We start from the raw sequence: 14,566 nt of genomic DNA on the forward strand, positions 1-14,566 counted from the left end.
GGAACAATATCTTCCTCAATCCTCAGCTTCGTGCTATACCTATTATAAACATCATTCCACGTTGTAGCGGGGAATTCTCGAAGGCTTTCCTTGAGTTTCCTCGTAGCTTCCGAGCTTTTTTCGTTCAAATTACTTGCGAAAGCTATAGCCGCCCAGTTGTCAGGTACACGTGGCAATGTCATTCTTTCACGTTGAAATCTGTCCACGAATTCCCTAAGTAGTTCTGAGTCCCCCTGCTTGATTTTGAAAATATCCTCCATTCTTTTTTCTACTTTTTGAGCTCCCGAATGTGCTTTGATGAAAGAATCTGCAAGGTCAGCAAAAGAATTTATAGAATTTTCAGGTAAAAGAGAATACCATGTTAACGCTCCTTTGGTGAGTGTTTCACCAAATTTTTTGACTAATACTGATTCAATCTCCTGCTTAGTCAAATCATTGCCTTTTACGCCCGTGGTGAATGCAGTCACGTGGTCTCGTGGGTCTGTCGTTCCATCATATTTTGGAATATCAGGCATTTTGAACTTTTTGGGAATTGGAAGTGGAGCAGCACTTGGCTTCCAGGGTTGTTGTGAATATCTATCCATATCTACCCCTTTGATCACTGGTGGCACCCCGGGTATTTGCTCTATGTGGTCATTTTGCTCCTTGAGCTGTTTCTGCAATGTTAGTACTAAATTCTGTAAATTAGAATTAACTAAATTACCTGGTTCTCCCTCCTGTGATTCGTTGGGAGTTCCACCTGAATTAACGAGTCCAGAACACGGGTTCTCTAGAGTGTTATTATTTGGTGTGGGTGTGGGTGGTGCAGCAGGTAATTGGCTAACAAAAGCCTGAAGAGCTTTATTAACTTGAGAAGCAATAAGTTTTTGTAACCTCTTCCATAGTTTCAACATTCTCGAATTGAGCTTGTCCATCTGTATGAGACCCAACAGGAGTGCCTTCACGAGACCGCCGTGGAGAGCCTTGTGGAGAAGTAATCAGTACGTTTTTGTTCTGTGGATCTCCCTGAATTTGCTGGGTTGTTTGATTTTCTTGGTTTCCCTGAATGTTGTCATTGTTGTTCGACATGGTTGACGCAACAAGGGAAGTTAGACTAAAATAAAATGGATTATCAGATTCCCAGTAACGGAACCAATTTGTTTAACCAAAAAATCGGATTTTAGTCAAAGCTAGAATTTAGAAGAACTCGGGTTACTGATAATCAAAAAAATGAATAAAAAAGAAGTAATTCTGGATAACAAGATGATAGTCAAAAGAAACCAATAAATCACTGTCTATTCCAATAGTATTTCGTGTCCCCTACAACTGATCATATATCTCCTTTTTATAGGTACCTTTGAGAATGTACGTTATGCCCAAATCATAATGAGGCTATTATGAATAATTAAAGACATTGAATGCTACGTTACACAATCATTACATTGAATATATATATTCCTTAACGGACTCAGCATTTAATACTCATTAAATGCTGTATCTGCACTCTTTTTTTTAACTAGATTCATTCCTTCTGATGCCTGAATATAAATGATTTAAATAGGTACGGGCGTCGTGCTACTTATCTGATGTCCCGTGCCTCTTCCTCCTTCTTTGCTCTTGTCTGTTTTACAATTCTTGAATCGTGTCTAATTGTGATTCATTGGCCATTTGACCAATCCACATGTCCTGACACGTCACCATATATATAAATATAATTTTCCCCAATAAAGACATAGAGGAAACTTGGTTTCTGATGGACTCTCTATCATTGTAAAAAGATAGTTCAGCAGGAACAATTTCGTCAACCAAAGGTTCACGAAGAGGTTCATTGGGTTCTTTATTTCTAGATGAAGACCTTTGGGAAAGGGAACCTCTAGTTCTAGAGGGTGGAGTTGAACTTGTAGAAGGAAGAGAAGGGCCTCGAGAAGATGAAGAACCTAAACTACGAAGTCTTCCTCCTCTTCTACTTCTAATAGGAGCAAGAGGAAGATTGTCACGGATAGGGACTCTCCGAGGGTTAGGGTTTGAAGAAGACATAATAGTACGAGGAAGAAGAAAACTAAAGTTGAATATTCTGAACTTTTTATGAGAAAGACAAAGATGAAAACTTATATTTATACTCAGAAGCAACCGTCAAAGGAAAAGACGCAATGATAGAGACGTCATGATGAGAGCTGTCATTTCGTAATTAATGAAGCCATAAAAAAGCCCTAAAAAGCGCAGAAAAGTTGCAGAACCAACCGGGAGATGCCACGTGTCGTGAACATTAAATGGAAGTGACATATGAAGCGTCAGTTCCAGAGAAGAAATAATGGTGGCAAATATTCCCGCTTTAATGAGATCCACTTCCCAAATATTCTATTGAAGAATAAATGGCAAGTGGAGGGACTATCTGTATTGGGAAAAATTGAGTTCGTGTATAGAATTAAATATGAGGTGATATATCATGACACGTGGACTAGTAGAAAAGTGACTGATTGGCAAAGTAAAAAGGCACGAGCTTCAATAGGCACGGGCAGAGGAAGGACAAAAGCTCGTACCTATTGACATTTAGCAGTTATATTAGAAGAATGAACTTTTATAGTAAAAGAGGTACAAATACGTATTATTGGTAATTAATAGGCATTAATTACGGAAAGTGTTACGGAATTTGTAATGAATCAGTTATGATTACCAATCATAACGTTACATTAATGCCACTAATTGTCATAAAGACTCTATTATGATAAAGGAAAAAAACGTATTACTTCGAGATGGATATAAAAGAGGGAAGATTGAACATTTGTAAAGACACGAAATACTATTGCAATATACAGATTTATTTTGCTTTCTTCTGCTTATTGAAGTCAATTTCTTTTATTCATTACATATTTTATTATCAGAGTTCTTCTAAAATAAAGCTTTGACCGAAATCCTAAATTTTGGTTAAACACCCCGCATTTCTAAAGAGAATACTTCTACACCTTAATCCTGTGACATCTTGGTCATACAACGTCAACTCCTATTATTGCGCCAAAGCTCCCTTTTAGAGTACTCCTAGTCAAGGTTAGCTTTCGAAAACACATAAAGAGAATTTTACATAACTCATGCAATTTTAGAGAATAAAGTATGACAGAGGATAATGTTTCAGAAAACTTAAATGAATGAGAGAAAACCCAATCTTCATTTTGTTAAAGTCTATAAAGAATGGTGTACAAGATTACACCAACAATAACTACACCTTAGTCTCAAACAAAATTGAGAACATTTATATGAATTCTTACGGACCATCTTCATCGTAAACAACTACTCTACAATATTTTATATAGATGATTTACAATATTGAGGGACAAAATTTCCACACAAAAAAAACAAAAAAAAGAAGTTTAAGTAGTTTAATTTCATAGACTGCCTATAAGTGCAGAATGTCTAATGTCAAACTGACCAACAAAGTCCAAAGGCCTAAAAGTTTCATTTCTAATCCTTTTGACATTAGGACTTGACAATCCTCTATGCCTAAAACCATACAATTTAAGCACTTGATTATCTGCAAAATTAAAAGCTCTCTTCAAACATTTCTCAACTGGATAATCCCCATAACTCCCACAAGGCTTACACCCTACAAAATGTGTCACAAATGGCCATCTCTCATCACCAAAACCTGGATTGTATTTCTCGATCATTTCTTCGTATCGATCAACTAAACCAGCCCAATATCCATGTAAATAATAAGAACTCTCAATAAACACCTTGTCGATCCACTTATTGTTTCGCGAAATCAACAGGTATATCAGTGCCGATTGATCATCTGCTTCAAAATTAGGCCTACCCTTTAAATTTGTTGTTAAAGTTTTTCCAGAATCGTCGCTAATTTTACCTTTTGGTCCCATTGGTGCCCAAGAATCAAGCAAATCTAAAGACCATTGACAATTTCTAAGTAGAAAACTCCCAGTTAAAGCAACCCAAGATTTTTCATTTAATAATTCAGGGTATCCATGAATAATTAAATTTTTGCCATCATATTTTAGATAAAGGAATTTCAAATGTCATATCTGTAAACATTGCATCACTATCCATCCACCAAATCCATTCAATTTCTGGATGAGAAATCATTAGTTTCCTAATTAATGGCAATTTTGACCAGTACCCTGATAGCTGATTATCCAAATGAGCCATGTTGTACACAATTTCAATGTTGTGAATTCTACAATAATCAATCTTGTTCTTTATTGACTTTAACAAATAATGATCACCAATTGAATTGTCACATGGACTTGGAGGTGAACCTGTTACCTGTTAGAAAAATAGAATAACAAAAAATAAGAAGAAAGACTTATGAGATATGAGAACAACTTTTCTTAGCGATACAACGAGGGTTTTGGTGGAGTGGTAAGTACTCTTTTATAAGTACTCTTTCATCCTTAACCAGAGGTTTCGGATCCGAGCCCTGGGTATGGGGTCTCCTTTGTTAGGGAGGGCTTTACCCCCAATTTGGGACTTCCCAGCGCAAATCTGAAACTCTTGATTGGTTTGAAGGCTTCTTTAGCGGCGTAAGCAGAAGACTGTTGAAAGTTGACGAAGAGTCTGGCACTTTTTCTTGTCTGTTTTGTCTTTATGTGGTCGGTCTTTCTTTCCCTTTTTCTGATCGAAAGAATGAACGGCTGATTTGGAACCAGACCGGGTAACTTTAAAGGTGGTCCCGAAGTTAGATTCTGAAGAACCGAGGGTTCTATTGGTGACCCATTCAAAGCTGGCCACTTTGACTTTGATTAGCCAATCGAGTGCGGAGGGTGCTGTGCTCCTCTTCATTTTAATCAGACCCCAATGCGAGTACCGGACATCGGATGGGAAACCCAAAAAAAAAAAAAAAAGACTTTTCTTAGCCGGACTTTTAAGACAAGTTCTTTCAGAATACAACAAAGCCACTATATACTAGAAATTACCTATTCAAAATAATCATCTCATTAATTTCATCAATATACATGTTCGATTAAATTTAATTAAAACTTAGATTTATGGGTAAAATTCAATTCAAATTTTAAAATAAACTAGAAAATACCAAGTCTTTTAACAAATAAAGCTTTAAACTCATATATTACTAATTAAGTGACGAACATTACCAGCAAAACACGAGGCTTGCCATTTACATAGCTAGGAAATCTTGGATTTTCATGGAGCCAAGCTTTTCTTGTAAAATCCCAGTTGGTGATTTTTGGACCTAGAGTATAGCTAGCATTATGAGAAAATTCGGAATGATATCTTCGTCGTTGTTTTTGTCGTCGTCGTCGCCGCCATCTGATCGGATCTCAGCAATGACCCGATTAGTTTCTTCAACAAGTTTTTGGGTTTGGTCGAGAGAGGAACTATTAGAGGAGAAGTTGTTGAGTCCTATAGTGCCACGTAATACTAAGATTGTTACTATCCCACATAGGATGGTGAGCTTAAGGTTACCAAATGAATTGGCAACACGTCGCCGGTGAGGAACGCCGGCGGAGGCTGAGCGGGCGGAGGCGCCACCGTTCACTATTAGAAATTCGGTAAAAAGCGACCACAAAAAGCGACCAAAGTTGGTTGCTTATAGGCCTAAAAACGACCAAAAAGCGACCAAACATGCCTGGTCGCTATATTGCTGGTCCCTTTACTTTAGGGACCAAAGTTGGTCGCTAAATAGCGACCAACTTTGGTCCCTAAGGTAAAAGGACCAAATATTCCGGGTATTGACTATAGCGACCAACTTTGGTCGCTCTATTATTTTAATAATATAACTTTGGCGACCAAAGTTGGTCTCTTTATGTAAACTACGTTTTTTTTATTTATTATTAATCATAAAAAACCGGCGGCTTTGAGTCTCTCAAATAGTTGGTCAATGGGTTCGGCGATGGTTGTGTATTATTTTGGAGGCCTTCGATCAAAATTAGGATGGGGCCTAGGGAAGTTTTGGCGTGCGAGGGGTGATTGGTAATGAGATGGTTGGGCATTGTAAGTANGTTCGTTTCCGCATCGTAGGACGGAAAGAAGATCGCAGAGTCGCGGTCTCGACGAGAAGCGAGCTACGGCCTCGCGAGGAGGACGGAAAGTAGGACGCCCAGGTCAGGTTCCGCAGAAGCGGGACATTGGGTCGCTTAAGCGGTCCCGCAGATGCGAAGTTGGATCGCAGAAGCGGAAAGTCACCTTAAGTGAAAGGTCCGCAGGAGCGGACATTGATCGCATAAGCGGAAGGCGCAAAAGCGGGAATTAATCCGCAGAAGCGGAAATAACTGGCAGGTTAAGTGAGAACATCTTCTTCGCGAATTTTTGAAAGAGTGACATTTTGGACTCCGAACCTTGAGAGCTTTGAGGCGATTTTGAAGAGGGATTCGAGGGCTATTATCAGGTATGAACTCTTGGACTTAGAGATTGATTTTATGGTGTATAAACATGAATTTGGGCTGAATAATCAAGGAATCAAAGGTCAAAAATGGTGGTTTAGGGCTTGAATTTAACAGAGTTTAAAATAGGGATTTGAGGAGTCAAATGGACCCCGATTTTGATGATTTTGATATGTATGGACTCGTGGCGAGACGAGGAATCCGGAGATGTGAATTTCGTAATTTTTCGAGAAGTGCGCCCGGGGCTCGGGTTTTGCCAACTTCGTGATTTTTGATATTTTTCGAGTCTTTTCTATTGGGTTATGACCTATTAGCCTATTGTGATGTATTCCTTGTGGTTTTGATCAGATTCGACGTGCGAGGAGGTCGATTCGAGGGGAAAAGGCATAGCGAGCTAGACTTTGACCGGTTAGAGGTGAGTAATGATTTTAAATGATGTTCTGAGGGTTTGAAAACCCCGGATTTGCACAACTTGGTGCTATGTTGAGATGAGACACGCATTCCATGACGAGCGCGAGGTCATTTACTATTGGGGGCTGTGACTTGGTCCAGTCCGGATGATATTTTACCGCGTATTAGCAATGACTTGTTGTTTTCACTATGATTTGGGCTTATTGCCGTATTTGGGGCTTATTGCCGACTGTTTGAACTCTTTATGAACTATCATCGCTGTTTTCCTCACTGTTTGAAACATTATTTGAACTCAGTCCATGTGATTTACACTGTTTCTTGAACTCAGCCATATTTACTCAAACTTGGAGTTTTAAACTGACATTTGAACTATTGTTTGAGCTGAGTATTATTGCTTTACTGTTGCCCGAGGGGCTGTTGACTATTTCCGGACTGATTGAGGCCGAGGGCCTTATGTGAGGGCATGATGAGTGAGGTGAGGAGGCTTTCAGGCCTCGTATTGATATTGTTCAAGCTTTCAGGCCTTGTTGATAGCGCTTGGGCTGTAGGAGCCCCTCCGGAGTCTGCACACCCACAGTGAGCGCGGGTACCCATCTAGAGTGATTAAATATTGAACAGTGGTAACAATGACACTGTTATACGCGTTTGGTCAGGTAACAATGACTGACCAGTCAGGTAACAATGTCTGACCAGTTGTAACAATGGCACTATAACACGCGTTTGGTCAGGTAACAATGGCTGACCGGTCAGGTAACAATGGCTGACTTACTGGTTGAGTATGATTGATTTTTAATTATTTTCAAAGGATTTCCTTACTATATTTCACTGGTTTCTACTGTTTTTCTGATGTTGCTGCTTGAGATAGCATTATTTGTGCCCTTGTGGGATTTTATGTTCTCAGTCGTTATTTATTTTTATTACTCACTGGGTCGGAGTACTCACATTACTTCCTGCACCATGTGTGCAGAGACAGGCACAGCTGAGTTCGTACCTGAGCGCTGATTTCCTTCCAGACCAGGCGGACTAGGAGAGACGAGGTAGCTGTCGACGTCCACAGCCCCGTTTCTTCCTTATCTCCTGCATATTTTATTCATCTTCAAACTATGTTTTCAAACTTGTAGTATTTTCATCAACTCTGTAGTAGCTCGTGACTTGTGACACCCTGATCATCGGACTGAGTTTGGGATGGTTTTCCCCGTTATATTACGTTTATTTCCGCACTTATGATTAATCGGTATCTATGGTTTAAACTTGTTTATGCTAAGAAATTGTCAAAAGTAGTGTTGATTGTTCCGTCGGCTGGCCTTGTCTTCACGAGAGGTGCCATCACGACCGGGTGGGAATTGGGTCGTGACAATTTATACCTTAAATTGATTGAAGATTGCCTCCTTCAACGAGAATGGGAATTCACTCCAAGTCGCATAAGGACCATCATAAAGCTTTCTGGTGGCTTTGGTGATGATCCTTGTAGTAATATTGCTAGGGATGAACCTGCAATTTAATTAAAAAAAAACACATTAATATCTTAGTAAAACTGTACAAAACAAAAAAAGTAAAAATAACAAATAACTCTTACCCGTCACCCTCAGGGGCTATGATGATCCTGCCATATTCATCATAATGCACCTCCTCGTCATCATCAGCATCATTGTCCGAAGCATGTATATCGGAGGCATGTGTGGAAGGTGTAGGGGGGGTCAGAGCTAGTATCACGCAGGCGAAGGCCTGCAATAAATGGAGTCCCATATGAAGATGGCTGCGAGCCCTGGGACTGCGAGCCCTGGGACTGCGACATAGCTGTATGGGCCGCAATGGGATGAGACACAGTTAGTTGTGACCCGAGTGGCTATGACAGGGATGGCTGTGATCCATGTCGATGTGACATGGATCGATGCGATCCATGAGCTGCTGATGGATGCGATCTATGTGGTAGTGAGACAGGTGGACTGTATATAGGTCGTACAATCCTATGGCCCTGTGAAGAAAGACATGGCGTCTGCACGAAGGTGTAGGGCTGGTGATGCACTGGCAGCTCAGAATAGCCCTGGGGTGGAGGCCCAGACATAGGCATAGGCACAGGCATCTGTGTAGAGGCAGGAAGGGATTGAGTAGTATCTTCTACCCTCCTCTTTGGTTTCCTAGCCTTTTCTCGACCCCGAGAACCAGTAGGATCACTGTTACCTCGACCCTTGCCTGTCATCTGCATAATATAATACATAGTTAGATTGAAACATATAAAGAAACTAGCTATAAACGAGAGTTATTAAAGAAACCAACTTTTTAAAGCTCATCGACGTATAGTTCCTCGTCCGAGAATTCTTCTTCCTCACTAGTTTGAGCTTCATCAGTTGATTCTTCTTCCTCCTTTTCTATAATTCTTACTTCATCAATATCAACTTCTTCCAATATGTGTTCAGGATGTTCCAAATCATTTTCTAAAACTTCATCCACTATTTGGTGAACAGTGCAGATATCATTTTGATATGCAACATCTAACACATTCTCGACTTCTACCCTACCCACAGGCTTAGTTTTTATTACAACCCACCAATCAGACTTATTCTGCCGCATTGGATAAGGAGCATAATACACTTGCCTAACATTATGTGCAATTATGAAAGGATCATAGCGATCATACTCCCTCGTATGATTAACCTCAATTATGTTGTATTGATTGTGTACTCTTGTACCTCTTGTTGGATGTGGGTCAAACCACTTGCATCTAAAGAGTATCAATTTCTTAAATGGCCAACCTGTATATTCTAGTTCTATTATTTTTTTGAGCACACCATATTAATCAATATCTCCATCTTGGTTGCCATCACCACCTTGAACCCACACCCCACTGTTGTTGCTATTTTATTTTTAAAGCAATCCTCTGTATGAAACTTATAACCATTCACAACGTACTTAGACATTGTTGTGACCTCAACCCCAGGTCCCCAAGATACATCTTTCAAAAATTGATTTACACCATTATTTGGATCATTTACCTACATATCTTTAAAAAAATTCATAAGTTAGCATAACTTCCAAACATTGTTTACCTACATAGTGTTAGAATATTTTAAGGAGAAACTTACAAATTGTTTGAACCACGTATCAAATCTCGTATATACAGCATCATGGCCAAATTGACCCACAAAGTGACTGTGACACATCAAATATTTTTAGTAGTTGCATTGAGATGTAATCACAGTAATTTTTAAATTTTGATAACTACTAAATCAATACTTACTTGAGATATGGTACAACTTCGGGACAATTTAGCAACACGTGAAGTGTAGCTGACTTGAACTCCATATCACTCAAACTTCTCTTTCTACCATCCTTAGAACATCGGCCTGGTTGATTGAATATGGACATAGGCGGATATAATGGATCATTCCTAAGGTCGACCGTGTGCCTGTTGGGCCTATTCCTAGCACATGGCACATTACTCTAAAAAATGAGCAGTTTCCTTCGCAAGATAAGCTTCGCATATAGATCCTTCAATCTTATTCCTCTGCTTAACAAATTGTTTGCATTTGCCAATTGTCCTACATAATTTCATGTTAGCCAAGAACATTTGTTTAAATTAAAATAGAAAATTACATCAAACTTAAAATATTACCTCTCAAAGGGATACATCCATCTGCATTGAACAGGCCCTCCAAGTCGTGCCTCGTGTACAAGGTGGATTGGAAGGTGTTCCATCACATCAAAAAACCCACATGGAAATATCTTTTCCATCTTAGTAGAAGTTACACGAATGTTCTGATCCATCCGGAGTAGGTTTTCTTCCCTTAATGTGGAAGAACACAAGTCTTTGAAAAACAAACTAATCTCTGTGATGGGTTTCCAGATTTGTTCAGGCAAACCACAAAATGCAATAGGCACTAAGGTCTCCATGAAAACATGACAGTCATGACTTTTCAAATGGCTGAACTTCCCTACCTCCATATCAACTTTTTTCCCAAAATTTGACGCATAACCCTCAGGCATCTTCAATTTCGTTACCCAATCACAAATTTGCCGTCTTTCCTGCAAAGTGAATGTGTAACTTGCTTTGGGCTTGAACACCTTATCATTGTTTGCTGTCTGCAAGTATAATTCAGGCCGCCTGCAATATTCTTGTAAGTCCATTCTAGCCTTCGGGTTATCCTTTGTCTTACCTTTAACATCCATCAATGTATTGAACAAATTGTCAAAATAGTTCTTCTCAATATGCATAACATCAAGGTTGTGACGGAGAAGATTATCCTTCCAATAAGGCAACTCCCAAAATATACTCTGTTTCGTCCAATTATGAGTAACACCATATCCGGGGAATCTATAAGGTGGATCTTCAGTAACTTTACTGAAGTTCTGGACCCTCTCTCAAATTTCCTCACCTGAAAGTACCGGAGGTGGAAAATCATATTCCATTTTATTCTTTTTGAATGCATTTTTCATCCTTCTAAACTCATGATCAGGAGGCAAGAATTGACGATGACAATCAAACCATGATTGCTTTCGGCCATATTTCAAAGTGAACGCTTTACTATTTTCCATGCAGTAAGGACAAGCTAGCTTCCCAGCAGTCATCCACCCAGACAACATTCCGTACGCAGGAAAATCGTTAATTGTCCACATTAAATTAGCACGCAAATTGAAATTCTGCTTGGTTGATATGTCGTATGTTTCAACACCATCGTACCACAATTGTTTTAGCTCATCAATCAAAGCTTGCAAATATACATCAATCAAACTTTTCGGATTACGTGGACTGGGGATAATACAATTTAAGAATATATATGGACTAGTCATGCACAACTCGGGTGGTAGATTATAAGGTGTAAGAAAGACAGGCCAACATGAATATGGTGTGGCAGATACAGAAAAAGGCGTGAAGCCATCCGCACACAAACCTAATCGAACATTCCTTGGTTCACTAGCAAAATCTGGTTATGTCCTATCAAAGTGCTTCCAAGCTTCTCCATCTGAAGGATGACACATAACACCAGGTGGTCTTCTATTTTCAAAGTGCCATCTCATATGAGGAGCAAAACTCATCGACGCATTGTGACGACCCAAAGGGTCATCACCAGATTTCTCTCTTTTTTCGTGCTTCCGAGGCCTTGAAAGCCTCACCTTTAGTTGCCTCAATTTGCGTGCGCAGTCCGGGCGCATAGCCGGAAAGATTATATGTTAAATTCTGTGAAAATTTTCAAAATGTGGCTTTAAAATGATTAAAGTTGACTTCGGTCAACATTTTTGGTAAACGGACCCGGACCCGTGATTTGACGGTCCCGGAGGGTCCGTAGAAAAATATAGGACTCGGGCATATGGCCGGAGTCGAATTCCGAGGTCTAGAGCCCGGGAAAAGAATTTTTCTGTTTAATTGGTTTTCTGAAATTTTTAAGAAAAATGGAAATGAAAATTGATTAAAAGACTATGGTATCGGGCTCGTATTTTGGTTCCGACGCCCGGTACAGGTCTTAAATATGTGTTAAGCGCTTTCTGTGAAGTTTGGTCAGAATCGGACATCATTTGACGTATTTCGGACCTAATTATCTAAAGTTGGAAATTTATGAAGTTAGAATGAAAAATGATCATTTTGAGGTTTGATTCATTGATTTTGATGTTGTTTTGGCGATTTGATCGCTCGAGTAAGTTCGTAGGATGTTGTTGAATTAGTTTGTGTGATTGGTTGGGAGCCCCGAGGGCTCGGGAGTGTTTTCGGAGGTGTTCGGGGTATTTTGAACTTAGAAAAAGTAGCAGATTTCCTGCAATTTTTACACAGTGCTTTCCTTCTTCGCGATCGCGTCTTTCAGCCCGCGTTCGCATAGCCTTAGCCCTCTTCTTCATCGCGTTCGCGTACCCCATCTCGCGTTCGCATAGTACAAGTCCTGGACCCAGCCTTTCCCCTTTTACGCGTTCGCGATAAGTCTTCCGCGAACGCGGTGTTCCCAGTCCTCTTTCTTCGCGAACGCGACACCCCTGTCGCGATCGCGAAGGTCAAAAACGCCCAGTGATTTTGTTAAAATTACAGAAAATAGTAGCTTCGGGACTTTCCTCATTTTTCCACACGAGCTCTTCTCCCTAACACCCCATAGACGATTTTGAAGAGCCTTTTCCTCCATAGCTTTAGGTAACTGTTCTTAACTTCATTCTCTCTTAATTTCTTTATCTAATCATGAATTCAAAGTAGAAATTAAGGGTTTTGGGTAGAGTTAGGGTTTTGGGAATTTTGGGTGATTCAACCTCAATTTGGGGTCGAATCTTAAAACAAATTATATATTTGAACTCGTGGGGTTATGGGTGACTAGGTTTTGGTCCGAGCCTCGTGTTTGGACCATGTGGGCCCGGTGTCAAATTTTGGTATTTTTGGAAGAATGCTAGAAAACTCATTTCTAGGCTATGGGATTATGTTTTTGAGCCCTAATTGATATTATTGAATTAATTATGCCTAGATATCATTGTTTCGGAGTCGGATTGTAGAGGAAATGCGGTATTTGAGGATTGATTGCTATTCTTTGGACCGAGATAAGTGTTTGATCTAACCTTGGCTTGAGGGAATAGAATTAGAGTGTTATTAATTGCTAATTTCTAAATGATCGAGTATGGTGTATAGGCATGGTGACGAGTATCTATACACCGGTGTCTAGATGACCGTGGGTCCTTGTTTGCACGTATTTCTGATATTTTTGAGACTCCTCTATGCTAATTGATGAATTCTACATAATGTGAAGAGTTTGAGGATTGGTTATGAATTGTAAATTCTTTGGAGCGTTGGCTCGAACAATAGAAATACTATTGAGTAAGAAATGAAAGAAATGGAAAGAGATATGATCAATCCCTTGCCGGGATGGTGTTAGTATATTGATTATCTCCCTTGCCGGGATGTGAAAGTTGTTGTTGTTACTCCCTTGCCGGGATTTAGCTGTTTGATTGTGTTTTCCCTTGCCGGGACATTTCTTATTATTTGCTTATTCCCTCGCCCGTTTGGTTGTGATTGTTGTTTTGGGTGAGGAAGAGTGATAATGCACGAAGGGTCATTCCGTGCTGTGTTGATTATATTTGCACGAAGGGTCATTCCATGCCATGTTTTGATTATATTTGCACGAAAGGTCATTCCGTGCCATGTTTTGATTACATTTGCACGAAGGGTCATTCCGTGCCATGTTTTGATTATTTATGCACGAAGGGACATTCCGTGCTCTGATTTGACTATAATTGCACGAAGGATCATTCCGTGCCATGAATGAGAGTTATGTGAGGAAAAGCACGAAGGGTGATACCGTGCATTCTATTTGATTATTTTGGTGAGAATGAGAGTAAAAGCACGAAGGTTGATGCCGTGCAACTGTTGATTCTCCTATTTTTTTGTTAATTATTGTTATTGCCCTGCTTCTTACTTAAGTTGATGACTTTATATCCGGTTTGTACTCCCCCATAGCATGTTTCCCTCCCTAGTTAACTGTTTAATTTCGGTATTATTTCCTTTATTGCATATATATATATATATATATATATATATTGAACTGCACAGGTTGACTTGGTAGTCCTGTCTAGCCTCGTCACTACTTCGCCGGGGTTAGGCCAGGCACTTGCCAGCACATGGGGTCGGTTGTGCTGATGCTACACTTCTGTGCTTTTTGCACAGATTACGGTACCGGAGCAGCTCTTGGACCACAGCAGTAGCTGATCGGGAGCCCTCTTCAGTCCAGGGACTTACGAGGTAGCCTAGCTGGCGTTCGCAGGCCGAAGTCCCTTTCCATATTTTCTGTTTGTTTTCATTGTACCGAGACAGACATTATGTATTTTTCTATTCTGACTTGTTTGTAGCACTCTTTAGTAGTTCGTGA

At 39.9% G+C, this 14,566-nt stretch overlaps 1 pseudogene; it reads right to left on the minus strand.

Annotated features, from left to right (window-relative positions):
- Positions 1 to 3,359: 3,359 nt before the first annotated feature.
- Positions 3,360 to 8,532, minus strand: LOC109239188 (annotated as a pseudogene).
- Positions 8,533 to 14,566: the final 6,034 nt, after the last annotated feature.

This window comes from Nicotiana attenuata, unplaced genomic scaffold (assembly GCF_001879085.1).
Source record: "Nicotiana attenuata strain UT unplaced genomic scaffold, NIATTr2, whole genome shotgun sequence".
Taxonomy (NCBI): domain Eukaryota; kingdom Viridiplantae; phylum Streptophyta; class Magnoliopsida; order Solanales; family Solanaceae; genus Nicotiana; species Nicotiana attenuata.